The 14,518-nt window shown below is 44.3% G+C and overlaps 1 long non-coding RNA gene across 1 annotated transcript; it reads left to right on the top strand.

Moving 5' to 3' along the window:
- Window positions 416-12,834, top strand: LOC110255632. Its single transcript, XR_002336202.1, has 2 exons — window positions 416-2,078; window positions 12,063-12,834. It is a non-coding gene; the product is annotated as an uncharacterized LOC110255632 (long non-coding RNA).

Genomic DNA, 14,518 nt, shown 5'->3' with positions numbered 1-14,518 from the left:
ATTCACAAATTAATTTTTCTTATTTTTTTGCTTTTGAGGGCCGCACCCACGGCATATGGAAGTTCCCAGGCAAGGGGCTGAATTGGAGCTGAAGCTGCCGGCCTACACCACAGCTCACGGCAACACTGGATCCTCAACCCACTGAGCGAGGACAGGGATTGAACCCACGACCTCATGGTTACTAGTTGGATTCGTTTCTGCTGTGCCACAATGCGAACTCTCACAATTTTTTTTTATTTTTTCACTAGAATATAAGGTTCTTAAAGGCAGCAAATGTCTTTGCCTAGATCAGTGTTATATTCCCAGGACTCTGACAAAGTCTGATGTTAGAAACTAAATGTAGGTGTTCATTAACAAATAAGTGAAAGAATGTACACTTTTCCCATAAGAAGAAATTTTTAATTCATTTAATGATTTTTGTCTGGGTTTTACTTTGTCTCCTACTAATCGTTTTAACATTTGCCTGGTGTAGCCTTTAGACTCATATTCAAAATTTTAGTAGCAATGTGTTTCCCACAGACCTCTAGTGAGCAACATCTCTCTAGTTTTTGCATCTTTGCTCACTTGAGGAAACTGTGTTTTAACACAATGTAACTCACTCACACTTATTTGTGATCACAGATACGTGTGGATGCACCGCTGTCATTTGTAGTTGTCTGCTACCATTTTCCTCATCATTTGTCGTCTTAATTTAGAGCTGACTTGTATGGATTTTTTACAATGTACTGATCCACATTGCACGTATTTTTATATCATTTGATGTTTAAAATAACCCTATGATTTATGTTGCAGGTGAAGAAACTGAGGCTCAGTGAAGTTCAATAACTTGTCCACAGCCCTGTAACAGCTAAACTGTCAAACCCAGACCCAGACGGTAACAACCCCTCTCTGAAGGCCGATCTTAACTTCCAGATTTTGCTGCTTCTTTATTCTGAGTTTCTCCCCATCTCTCTCTAATGGTTTGAACATTATACTGTTATTTGTATGACACTAACGATAACATGCAAATTTTTATCAACCGTATCTCAACATGTTTTCAAACCAAGGGACTAATTATTCAGCATCTACAACCCATTCCTCCTAAAAAATGCAAGATTATCAGCAAGTGTCCTCTATCGTTCCTAGGCTTAAAGTTTTGTTGACATAACTTAGAATTGGTACTTTAGGTTATCATATGGGTAATAATTTTATTTCTCTTCATGCTCTTTCAAAGTGCTGGCGGATAACTTCTGGACTGTTTTGGCACTTACTTTCTCTATAACGAATGCTCTTCATCCATGTCCACTCTATCACTGGTCCTCTTTCATTTACTTTTTAAAAATTGATTACAGGACCACTAATGTTTTAACTGCCTGAATTTTTTTCTTCTCTGATTATTTTTCTCTGTCATAGCATTCTGATCGTGGTCGATCCAATGATACATGATATTAATCATCTTGATGAAATAACTTTGGAGCATTTTTTTCTGGGACATACATTAAGTACTTTATTTGGCCCTTGACTGAGTCATGAGGCTCAGAGGAAAATTCTAGGGAAAAAAAAAAAAAAAGCCTGGATGAGACAAAGGAATGGATGATAGGAGGTGTGTCTTACCTACTGAGGCATGAAATTCTTGTACCTGCAAAGGCCGACTTCTCAGGACGGCTTGCCCAAGCCACACTTTGGAGATTTAAGGGTCTGTGATAGCTCGATTTCAGGCTGTTATGATTTATAGCTGAGATTCAGCTTGGCTCATAGCAGCCATGTGCCGTTCTGTTCGGCCTCCAGTGCTCCAAAGACTGCCTCTTGTCACTTCGACCCCAGTTTAAGAAGAAACACAAGCCACTCTTCAGATGACAAAGCCATTGACTGGCTGGGCATTCAAGTCCTCAGCTCTGCGGAGCTGGAGCTCTTTCTGTGTTTCGAGTTTAGTGCAGCTGGAGACACGCTGCGTGAGCTTGGCTGAAGGCCTCCCGCCAGACCTGGCTTGCCGCACAACCCAGCCAAAGAGGCAGCACAGCAGCCAGTTAGCCAACAGCTGTCTGTCAACAGAATAAACGCGGTGAATGGGCAACCAAGGTCTGTCTTCGCCCCACACGGTAAGCAGAACATAACGTTAACCTTTTCTGGTCTTACAGCTCCATGGGGTAACCTTCCATTTATTCTATCGGACTCTTTGATTTTTATTAGAGGAACTTGATGAAACTATCTTTGGCAAAATAGAGTGATCTCATCTTAATTGCCATAGAGAAGATCTGCCTTCCAGGTTGTCATAAGATAAGGCTAACATGAATCTGCTGTCAAGACTCTGGTTATGAGAAATGATTTTTTATCAAGAGATGCCTTAAAGTTATGCAGTTATTATAGAAGAGACTGTTTTAAGAGCATGAACCCCAAAATCTGTCTGTCTGGGTCAATTATCTTAGCTCCCTTCTTCCTAGCTTATGGTTTTGAACAAGTCACCTGCCCTCTGGTCTTCACTTTCTAGCTGGTTAATGGAAATAAGAGCTCTCACGTAAGGGACCTGCTTTGAGGATTAAATCATCCATGTAAAATGCTCAAAACAAGGCCTGGCATAAAGTAGGAGTTTAATAGATGTGGATTTTTGTTGTTAAATATTCTGAATTTTAACCAAACTGGAGGATCAAAAAGTTAGTAGTATCCACAGGGTTTTTTTGTTTTTTTTTTTTTGTTTTTCTTTTTTTTTTACAAATGATCTAAGGAAGAGGAAGTAACACTATCAAGTTCACACATTTTGTGTTTGACTAAATGAGGACTCAATTCTCAGCTGTTTGATTCCGAAGTCTTGGAATTTTTCATGAGCTTTACTGAAATGTACTCCCTGGAGGTCAGCTTTTACCGACGGGTTCATTGGCGTCACGCCAGCTCCCCACAAGAAAGACTACAGTGCGACCGGCTCATCGCGTCTGTGGTTGGAGCTATTGAAGGGATCCTGCCAGGGCCGTTGTCTAACCACATCACACAGCAGTTTATGTGTTCATGGGAGAAATTCCTGGGGAATCAGTTTTCGATAAAACTGTGCTCTTTCCGAATAAGTGGTTTGTTTTATTTTCCTTGCAGAGAACTGTGACTAATCACCATCTTTCTTTGTTTTGGCTGTTAAGAAGCTTGGAGTCAAACTTGTTGCCTTTTTCTGTTACTTCCATGTGCTAATCTTATTCTGGATTTAGGATATTCCTTTTCTTATTTCCCCCCGGCTCTCATTCCCTTGATAACATCATTGAACGGTGCATATTTTTTATTCACTTCCAGAGTGCTTTTTTTGAATAAAACAAAATGAGTGCATTAAAAATACCATTCAGTATATATTCACCTCGTTTCTTGGCTTTGGTCTTTGCAAGTCCTGTTGGGTCAGATGCTGTTATTTTCCCAGGCTTAGAAAAGCCCTGATGGAACATAGGAACACAATTACTCAGCGCTTCTTGACAACCAGGATGTTAATGATGGGGATTTAAACCACAATAATTTATGAAAGTAAAAAAAATTCACAACCAACCATATGCTAATTTATTTCCTATGTAAATGACTGGCTGCTAGAGGCAGAGAAACATCAAGGGCAGGGAGCAGAAGATGAAGCAATGGCATCAAGTTCTGAACAACTCCCTCTGTTCCTTCAAGGCTGGTTCGTGTTCCCGTTCCCTGAGCTCGCTGCTCCCCTTGCCTTTATTACACTGCCGTGTGGTACAGATGGCTTCTTGGTTGGTATTGCTTTCCAAAGGCCCACGATAGGGCCATGGTGATAGAGAGAGAGATGGCATAGATAATGCAGACTCAATACATGTTTCTGGAATGAATGACTCAAGGGAACAGAGGAAAAATATTCAACAGAGGGGAGTAGGTGGTAAACTTGGAGGGTTTCTGGGGGAGTGACATGTACATTGTGTTTATGAAGTAAAAACATGTACGCCAGACAAAGAAGACAGGGCAGGAAATAGTGGGTGCAAAGTACACAGCTGTAGAGAGCCTGTGAGCTGGGGGATTGCAAATATTTCAGTTTGTCTCCAGTGTGGGCTCAGAGGGACTAAAAGAGATGAACGTGGAATGTGAATTTTATCTTGCGCCCTAGAGAGAGTCGTTGATGAATTTGGGGTAGGGGAAGGGGCAGGGTGTGAGATGATCACATATGCGTTTTAGGGAGATTACTTTGACTCCAGTGAGGACCGTGGATTGATGGCAGACATTTAGGAGGCTATTATATCAATCCGGGAGAGAAATGATGAAGCTTTTAATTAATTAGGGAGTGGGAGTTATGATGGAGGGCTTAAGGTGGTAGAATCAACAGACTTCGTGATCAATTGCATAGGGAGGATGGTGGGAGAGGGAAGGTCTATGATGCGTCCCCGTGTTTCTTTGTTGGTTAACGGGATGGATGTTGGTGTCATTTTCCCAAATAAAAATTTTTTTAAAACAAGAAGGTGAGGGGAGGGTGATTAAGTGAACTTTGGACACATTGCACTTATGATGCCAAGAGTAAAGCTGAATAAAGCAGGCTTGTAGATGCAAGGATCGAGAGCTCCAGAGATTGACTTGGCTAGACACTGCATGACTTGGGAGGCATCTGTGCAGAGCAGGACTGCCGAAGGCCTGAGCAGGACAGTGTCCAAGAAGATTAGAAGAGGGTAAAGATAGAACACCGTGAGACATTGACCTTAGGAGATGAGCAGAGGAAAGAGGATCCAGTGACGAAAGCTAAGAAAAAAAGAGCGAGAGGGCAAAATTAGTGCAATCTCAAAGCCAAGGGTGAAAAAAAAATACCAAGAAATAACGAGAGTCTTGCATTTGCAGCAATTTGACAGACTAGATGTTCTGAATAGTCCTCCTTTTTTTTTCTCTTTTTGTCCCCAGTCCTCTCCAGGGCCGCACCCAGGGCATATGGAGGTTTCTAAGCTAAGGGTCTAATCAGAGCTATAGCTGCCGGCCCTACGCCAGAGCCATATCTGTGACCTACACCACAGCTCACGGCAACACTGGATCCCCAACCCACTGAGTGAGGCCAGGGATCGAACCCGCAACCTCATGGGTCCTAGTCAGATTAGTTAACCACTGAGCCATGACAGGAACTCCCTCCTTTTGAAAAAAAAAAAAAAATCTGGATATAATTTTTTAAAATATTTTCAGATAAATTGTTGAACTGCTAGTAAAGAATCCTCAGAAGCAAAAAGTGTAATGCAGGCATGGATCCAGTGTGGTGAGCTTGCATTTTCTCAGAAAAATATCTATTTTCTTCCTTTTTTCCCCCTTTTACGGCTGCACCTGAAGCATATGGAAGTTCCTTGGCTAGTGGCTGAATCGGAGCTGCAGGTGACACCATAGCCACAGCAACACCAGATCTGAGCTGCATCTGCAACCTATCCTGTAGCTTGCAGCAACACAGATCCTTAACCCCCTGAGCAAGGACAGGGATCAAATCCACATCCTCACAGAGACAGAACACAGCCACAACAGAAACTCGGAAAAATCCCTATTGAACTCTAGAGAGCTTGAGTTTTCATTTTGATAGCCAGGTGGGGTACACAAACTAGGAGACAATGAGATGAAGAGTCTAATGGGAGATGCTACAGAAATGTGAGGACCCTAGTGTAACAGAGACAAAAAAAAAAAAAAAAAAAAAATATATATATATATATATATATATATATATATCAGCCCGGCAGAGGAGAAAAACCAAGAGTCTTGCCTCGTTTGAGTTGCTTATCTTCAGTAAAAGAGGGAAAAAGATAATCACCTGAGGAAAAAAGTTTCTCCTAAGAATTCAGAATTGCCAAGTAGACCTTACCCTGAATATAAAATCATTGTTAAAATTAAAAAAAACCACAAAATACTACACCACACAGTAAACATCACACTGAAACAATAATCAACAGAAATAATAGAGATCTTCTGTCATTTTAACAAAGATTATATACTCTAAAATTACCAAGCCAAGAGTAACAACTAAAATGTTTTAGGTATTAAAGAAATAAAAGAGTGAATAAGATACAGTTAAAAAAAAAAGTCCCTACAGCCACTATGGAGAACAGTTTGGAGATACCTTAGAAATCTATACATAGAACTTCCATATGACCCCGCAATCCCACTCTTGGGCATCTATCCGGACAAAACTCTACTTAAAAGAGACACATGCACCCGCATGTTCATTGCAGCACTATTCACAATAGCCAGGACATGGAAACAACCTAAATGTCCATCGACAGATGATTGGATTCAGAAGATGTGGTATATATACACAATGGAATACTACTCAGCCATAAAAAAGAATGACATAATGCCATTTGCAGCAACATGGATGGAACTAGAGAATCTCATACTGAGTGAAATGAGCCAGAAAGACAAAGACAAATACCATATGATATCACTTATAACTGGAATCTAATATCCAGCACAAATGAACATCTCCTCAGAAAAGAAAATCATGGACTTGGAGAAAAGACTTGTGGCTGCCTGATGGGAGGGGGAGGGAGTGGGAGGGATCAGGAGCTTGGGCTTATCAGACACAACTTAGAATAGATTTACAAGGAGATCCTGCTGAATAGCATTGAGAACTCTGTCTAGATACTCATGTTGCAACAGAACAAAGGGTGGGGGAAAAACTGTAATTGTAATGTATACATGTAAGGAAAACCTGACCCCCTTGCTGTACAGTGGGGAAAAAAAAAAAAAAAAAAAAAAAAAAAAGAATTAAAAAAAAAAAAAAAGTCCAGATTGTCGCTAATCAAAGGTACAGAAGGAGGCAAGTGAGAGACTGAGATGCAACAAAAACAAAAACAAACAAAGAAGAAACAAAGAAAAACGTAGCTCACAAAGACGAAGAACAGACCGGTGGTTGCCAGCGGTGGCAGGAACCTAGTGAGGGAAATAGATGATTTTCTCCATCAGGCCTTAGCAGGACAGCGGCGGAGGAAACAGAAATTTAAATTCAGACTTGGGATTTTGCTGGTCTGGGGGTCGGAAGTACAGGGACCTGGAGGAGGAGCAGAGACGCATTTTCAGTGAAACGGTGAAAGTTCAGCTCCGGGGCCTCTGACACGCAAGCCTGCGAGGACTCAGCGAGCCCTCATGCGGCCCTCAGGTTTCTTAAATTTGACGAAAGTGAGGCAGTTCATTGGTGGGGGCCAACTTCTTTTTCCAGTCTGTCTTCAGGTCTGTCACCCTTTGCCTCTTCTCAGGTCCCAGGCATTTTTGGGATCTAGCTTAAGGGAAGGTGAGTGAAGGGTCAGGTTGAGTCAAATAGGTTTAGCTGATGCACAGCCCCTTCCACGTGTAGTCAAGATAGAGTTAATTTCAGAGGAGGATGGCCTTTCAGAAAATTCCCACTGCTCCTCATCACCTGAACTGTGAAACGGACTCGTGTGTCCTATGTACCGAGTGACAAAAGGACAGGGGAAGGGATTCATGAGGGTTGACAATTCCACATTAGTCATTGTGGAGTTCCCCGTCATGGCACAGCAGAAGCGAATCCAGCTAGGAACCATGAGGTTGCAGGTTCGATCCCCGGCCTCACTCAGTGGGTTAAGGTGCCGTGAGCTGTGGTGTAGGTCACAGAGGCAGCTTGGATCCAGCATGGCTGTGGCTGTGGTGTAGGATGGCAGCTGCAGCTCTGATTCAACCCCTAGCCTGGGAACCTCCATATCTTGCGGGTGTAGCCCTAAAAAGCAAAAAAATTAAAAATAAATTTAAAAAAGATTAGTCATTGCAAAAGAAAACCCGAAACACCAAGAAATCTTAAAGCTCACAAAAGAAAAAGCTTGAAAGAAATTTCCCCCAATTTGACAAAAATCCTAAAATGTACATGACATTACCTTACAAAGTTGTAAAGCTCAAAGGAAGTTTTCTAAACTATTAATGATTAAACGTAAGTATTGATCATCCAAACCAGCTCTCAGCCTGAAATTGAAGCCACATCACATTCACAGCAGCTGACTATTTTCTCTTTTAATGTGCTTGCACCTGTATAATTATGTATTGAAATTATATTACTACCAGTGTTTCTTTTTTTTTTTTTTTTTTTTTTTGCCATTTCTTGGGCTGCTTCCGCGGCATATGGAGGTTCCCAGGCTAGGGGTCCAATCAGAGCTGTAGCCTCCGGCCTACACCAGGGCCACAGCAACACAGGATCCGAGCCGTGTCTGCAACCTACACCACAGCTCATGGCAACGCCGGATCCTTAACCCACTGAGCAAGGCCAGGGATTGAACCTGCAACCTCATGGTTCTTAGTCGGATTCATTTACCACTGAGCCACCACGGGAACTCCAGTGTTTCTCTTTTATTATCGTTAGAGCATTATATTGAGTTTTAAAAAATATGTTTGCTTACTTATTTATTTGTTGCTGTTTAGGGCTGCACCTGTGGCATATGGAAGGTTAGGGGTTGTATTGGAGCTGCAGCTGCCAGTCTACACCACAGCCACAGCTGGATCCAAGCTGCATCTGTGACCTACGCCACAGCTCACGGCAATGCCTGATCCTTAACCCACTGAGCGAGGACAGGGACCAAACCCACATTCTCATGGTACTAGTCAGGTTCGTTACCTCTGAGCCATGATGGGAACTCCCAGTATGTGTTTATTTTTTAAGTTTTGATTGATCAATTATTACTTTCCCGGCTCTCTGAGGATATCATCGCCACAGAGCATCGTGTAAGGTACGCAAGCGCTGGTTTAGACGCCTTGCTAAACGACTGCCACGTGTGTTCGCTAACACCTCCATCCGGTCACATAACTACTATTTCTTTTTTTGTGGTGAGCACATGTAAGATTCACTCTCTTAGCGACTCCTGGAGTCATGATGCAGCATCACTACAACCATCATGGCGCAATCAGAGCCCCAGCATTTGTTATTTCATAACTGGGCATCTGTGCCCTTGATGAGCACCCCCCTGTTTCCTCCACCCTCCGGCTGGTAACCACCACTGTGCTCTCTGCTTCTCTGAGCTCATCTTTTATCCAGATATTTGGTTAATGGGGTTCCTCGTGATTGTACGTGTTTACGTCACTAAGGTTTGATTATTTTCAGAAGAATAACGATTTGACCAGTGTGGACAGGAAAAGGCAACTGTAACCAAGAGAAGAGATGAGGCTGCTTCATTCTTGCTGTCTTCCTACTTCCATTTCGATAGTTTATATCATTTATGATGATTTCAGGAAAACAGACAGGGTCTTGTGAAGCATTTGCTATAAAAATAAGCATTGATTCTGATCAGGTCGAGAACCACGGTTCTGGGCTAACCAGGCCCCTGGGGCTTGGATTCAATGCTCAGATTTCTGCTCGGCGTCTTGCACCTGCACATGTGTCTCCTTCAGCCTGGGGCCTTCAACCATCCTCGCCAGCCTGGCGAGAACAGGGCTGTGTACAGAAGGCCGCCTCGCAACATTCTAGCCCCTCTTCCATTGACATAAATCACCTCAAACCACTTTTCTCTCACTCTTTCTGTTCCTCAAAGACCTCAGTTTGTTTCTGCACCAGGACTTGTGCACACTCTCTCTCCCAGATTTCTGAATGTCTTCCAATAGCTTCTTTTATTATTATTTTTTTAATAGTTATTTCCCCAATACAATTCTTTTTCTACTGTACAGCATGGTGACCCAGTTACACATACATGCACACATTCTTTTTTCTCCCATTGTCATGCTCCATCATAAGTGACAAGACATAGTTCCCAGTGCTACACAGCAGGATCTCACTGCTATTCCATTCCAAAGGCAATAGTTTGTATCTATTAACCCCAAGCTCCCCATTCATGCCAGTCCCTCTCTAATAGCTTCTTGTCTTCAGGGCCTGGCTCCACTGTTACCCTCGGAAAGGCTGTCTGAGTGCGCTTTTTTTTTTTTTTTTTTTTTTTTTTTTTTGTCCTTTTAGGGCTGCTCCTGCGGCATATGGAGGTTCCTAGGCTAGGGGCCTACGCCAGGGCTACAGCAACGCGGGATCCGAACCGTGTCTGCAACTTACACCACAGCTCACAGCAACACCGGATCCTCAACCCACTGAGTGAGGCCAGAGATCGAACCCACAACCTCATGGTTCCTAGTCAGATTCGTTTCTGCTGCGCCACGACGGGCACTCCTGAGTGCCCTATTTAAAGCCCCCCCCCACCCTGTTCCGTGCTCCTGCTCTGGCTCTTTCGTCACACTTACATCTCTTTAAAATTAACTTGTTCATTCACTTACCTTTCTAGTCACTCCCCTCATAGAAACACAAGCTCTGTGACAGCTGGGACCCAATTCATCACTTTCAGCTCTGTATTGCCAGCAACTACACAATGTCTGCCACAGAGTAAATGTTCAGCAGATAGCTGTTGAATGAATTCATGAACCCGTGTGTGTTAGTCTGGGGGCCCTAACAAAATACAGAGGCTGGTGGTTTAGACGAGAAGGAACGAGAGGAAACTTAAGATCGATGTGCTAGCAGGTTTGGTTTCACCTGAGCCTCTCTCCTTGGCTGGAAGATGGTCTGTCTCTGGATGACTTTCACGTGCCCCCCCCCCTCTGTCCTTGGGCATCACTAGGACTTCTCAGTCTGTGTCCCAGTCCTTCTTCTCATAAGGACATCTGTCACATTGGATCAGGACCCCACCTTAATGGCCTCATTCTAACTCACCTCTTCCAATCTTACCTCCAAATACAGTTACATTCTCGTGCGCTGGGGGTTGGGACCTCAGTATGTGAATCTGGGGGTCACAGCAGGAAGCTCATAAGACCATGAAAGGTCTTTCCCTTCTGGTCTTTCATGTGCTTTCAGTGTGGAAGGCAGGGATCCCTCCAAGCTCAAGAAAGCCTTTAACCAATAGCCTGGACCGGCTGGTCATCAAATGTTTCCAAGGACCTAGGCTGAGGGCAATGCGGCCTTTGGTTAGATTCCCATTCACCTGAAGCATGAAGAAGGGGTTTTCTAGAGATGCTTCTGATGCCAACAAGGAGCAGCATCCCCGCCCCAGTCAGTGGTGGTCTCCCAGGCTGGGCTCTGTAGCTCTTTGCTGCTGGGTGGCTCTCTGTGTGCTTGACTGTCTCTGAAATGGGTGGAGTCAGCTCAGTAAGCAATGAGAAGCTGTAAGGGGCACACAGCGAAGGAGCTGCCCTGCCGGTGGCAGGGAGGAGAGGCTGGCAGGATGCCATCAGCTGATCAGCCCACACCGTCTGCAGCTGTCTGGGGTCGGATTTCCAAATCCTCTGCTCTGGCCTGGGCTGCAGGAACTGAGCTGCCAGACCAGGCCTGGTAATTACCCCCGACTCATCCTCGCCTTCTCTGTCTATGTCCTAATTGAGGTTTAATGGCTTTGGTCACAGGAGGGTACTTTTCCTGCCTCTCTAGACTTAGATTCTTTCATCTGTGCATCCAGCCAATTAGTTTAGCATCTGGGATAATTGACGGAAGTCAGGCCTGAACTGAGTGGAATTCCCAGGCCAGACAGGTCTCTGTGGTTGCGGTTGGTGGTGTGGGGGGTGGGTTGCAGTGTACCTGGGATGCAGTTTAGAAGGTGACGACTGAGGTAGAGACGGGCAAGCCGGAGCATCTGAGGCATGTTTGATTGAAGCTGCACTTAATCTTTTTTTTTTTTTTTGGTCTTTTTGCCATTTCTGGGGCTGCTCCTGCGGCACATGGAGGTTCCCAGGCTAGGGGTCTCATCAGAGCTGTAGGCACCGGCCTACGCCAGAGCCACAGCAATGCAGAATCCGAGCTGAGTCTGCGACCTACACCACAGCTCACAGCAACGCCAGATCCTTAACCCACTGAGCAAGGTCAGGGATGGAACCCGCAACCTCATGGTTCCTAGTCGGATTCGTTATCCACTGCGCCACGACGGGAACTCCTGCACTGAATCTTGACTTACACCTTCTGCTTCTGTCTTAAAGGCTTCTTCTACTTGATAAGCAATAGATTCACTACAGCAAATTGGGTATGAGGACTCATTTGTGTCTCCTTCAATTTTATCCTTTTAGCATAATTTATAACTCATTTAGACACAATTCAGAGACCTAATTATCCCACTGAGTGGGGTTTCTTTTTGTGATTCTTTACCGTCATTATTCTGACCTCTTGCCTTTCCCTTTGGCCACTCGCTGCTCAGCTGCCCAGTCCCCAGCCACAGCAAAGGCAGTTCCACTAAACAGCTTGCTCAAAATTCGATGAACGGAACCCAAGACTTGGAGACAGCAAACGCCACATGGAAGACTTGGAGGCAGAGACCATCAGCTCCGAAGTTTTCTTGCCTGCACGGCAGGCAGACCTGTGAAACACTTGACCTCCCAGGACCTCTGGATCCCCTGTGATACATGGAGATGTCTTAGTCACCAGCAAGCACACTACGTTAGGGATTCAGGCCAGCCTGCTGACTCCCTTTATTTGAGTTGGAGTGGATCCACCCCAGAGGCAGGCAGCAGCTTGGGAGATGGATTATTGCTGGGTAAAGTGATACCCGGCAGCCAACTCCTGACGAGACGTCAGTTCTGCCCTAGGCTCTAGAACCCACACTGTGGGTTTAAGCAACCCCTAAAATAGTCCCAGCGAAAGTAAGACGATGATCGGCAATAGAACTTGGCTGTGGGGCAACTGGTTCACTCCGGGAGACGCTAACCTGCAGAAATACTGTTTTAAGAGGGGGAAGGTGTGCTGGCTGGTTGAATCGTTGGGTGATGACCCAGTTCTCGACAGAAAAAGGAAGTCGTGGGTGGGTTTTGGAAAGTCTTTGAATGAGCGGGTCCTCTGCTGATTCATATATTTCACATGTGAGCCCAAAGTGGCCATCCCAGAGGTCATGTTACAGGAAGAAAGTAACAAACATGCATACGTTTCCCTTTTAATATTCAGACATAGATAAATAAAAAACCATAAGGGTCCTATAGTGAATTCATTTTTTTTGGGGGGGGGGGCGCTTCCCAAAGCACATGGAGGTTCCCAGGCTAGGGGTCTCATCGGAGCTATAGCCGCCGGCCTACACCAGACCCACAGCAACGCGGGATCCGAGCCGCATCTGCAACCTACAGCACAGCTCACAGCAACACCGGATCCTTAACCCACTGAGCAAGGCCAGGGATCGAACCTGCAACCTCATGGTTCCTAGTCGGATTCACTAACCACTGCGCCACGATGGGAACTCCATATAGTGAATTCTTGAAAAGATCATTCCAGTCAAGCAACCTGCAAATACTTCCCCATCTGTTCCAGTGCCCTCGGGGTCTACAGAACAAATGAAGAAGGGTAAGACGCCAATGATGTGTTTGTAACATCCTTGAGAAGAAAAGTGTAGTATGATAGAAAAAAATAGCACAAGTTACAGAACCAGTCAGGGTCAATTAAATGTTAAATTTCATAATTTGTGGCAAATGTACTCTAAGGAGTTCAGGATGGAGAGAGAGACGAAGATCACGGCCAACATTTATGAGTGTTTACTCTGTGTCAAGCACTTTGTAAATAACTGGTAGGCATTAATTTACATTATGAACCCTCGCAACTCTCTATAATGTGGAGCCATCAAGATTTCCATTTTACAAATGAGATACCGGTACATAAAGAAATTAAACAACTTGTACCAGGTGCATGCTTAATAAGGGACTTATTCCATTTCTTTCATGAAATAATTCAGTCATACAAAATGATATAAAGAACTATATGCAAAACAGCACATACGTACACATAGCACCTATCTTGAGAGATGTTATCCATAAATGGAGCCCTCTGAACATTCCTCCCTGATCACACTTCTCCTTCCTCTCCCTAGAATTAACCATGCTTCTAAAGATAGAGCTCAGCCTCTTAAATAAGGATGCTAGCCTTCAGAAAGAGGCCATGGAAGTGGTTCCCTTGAGTGGTGACTGGGGTTTGGATTGGTAAAGAGCGGGGACTTTGGGGCAGAGAGAAATCCTTAGGAAGGACCAGAAGGTTGGATTAGAGGTAGGAGATCTGGTAGAGGCTTGACTGGAAGAGCGGGAACATGTTGGCAAGTGCTCAGAATTACTCTTTTGTAGAAAAAGACGTAAAGTTGGATGATGAGTGAGAGAACTAGGTAGGCAAATATCCGGAAGTAGGAAAGTATCTAGCCTATTTGGGAAAGGGCAAGGGCTTGAACAAGGCATATGTGTGATACAGGAAAAACGATAAGGCAAAACGAGGGAATCGTGAATAAGTTATGCTTCCTCAAACGTCACCAGTCAATCACTGATCACATCACTCTTTCTGAGGGTCTGACACAGAGAAGATGTCCAACAAGTGTTTGTTCCGCGAATGTTTACTTAATGAATACCTGGAAAGGTGATGTGTTCCCCTGGTTCATCAGAGCTGCCAAATGTGGGGGGAGGGGGGAGAGAGGGGAGAGGAGAGAAGACTAGAATTACTGGATTCGAAGACATTTATTGGACAGTTGAAGAAGTTTGCTATGAGCCAATGAAGAAAATCTGGACCATTTCCAGGGAACACCAGTACATCTCAAATGTCACTGTGAAGGAGCTCAGTCTTTGTTCCATTGAAGGAAACGACGTGACAGCCTTTGGAGACATCTTCAGCTCCAAGACTCAGGCTAGTTTGCTT

This window comes from Sus scrofa, chromosome 10, assembly GCF_000003025.6.
Source record: "Sus scrofa isolate TJ Tabasco breed Duroc chromosome 10, Sscrofa11.1, whole genome shotgun sequence".
NCBI classification, from domain to species: Eukaryota; Metazoa; Chordata; class Mammalia; order Artiodactyla; family Suidae; genus Sus; species Sus scrofa.
This window is presented reverse-complemented; position numbering and strand designations above follow the sequence as displayed.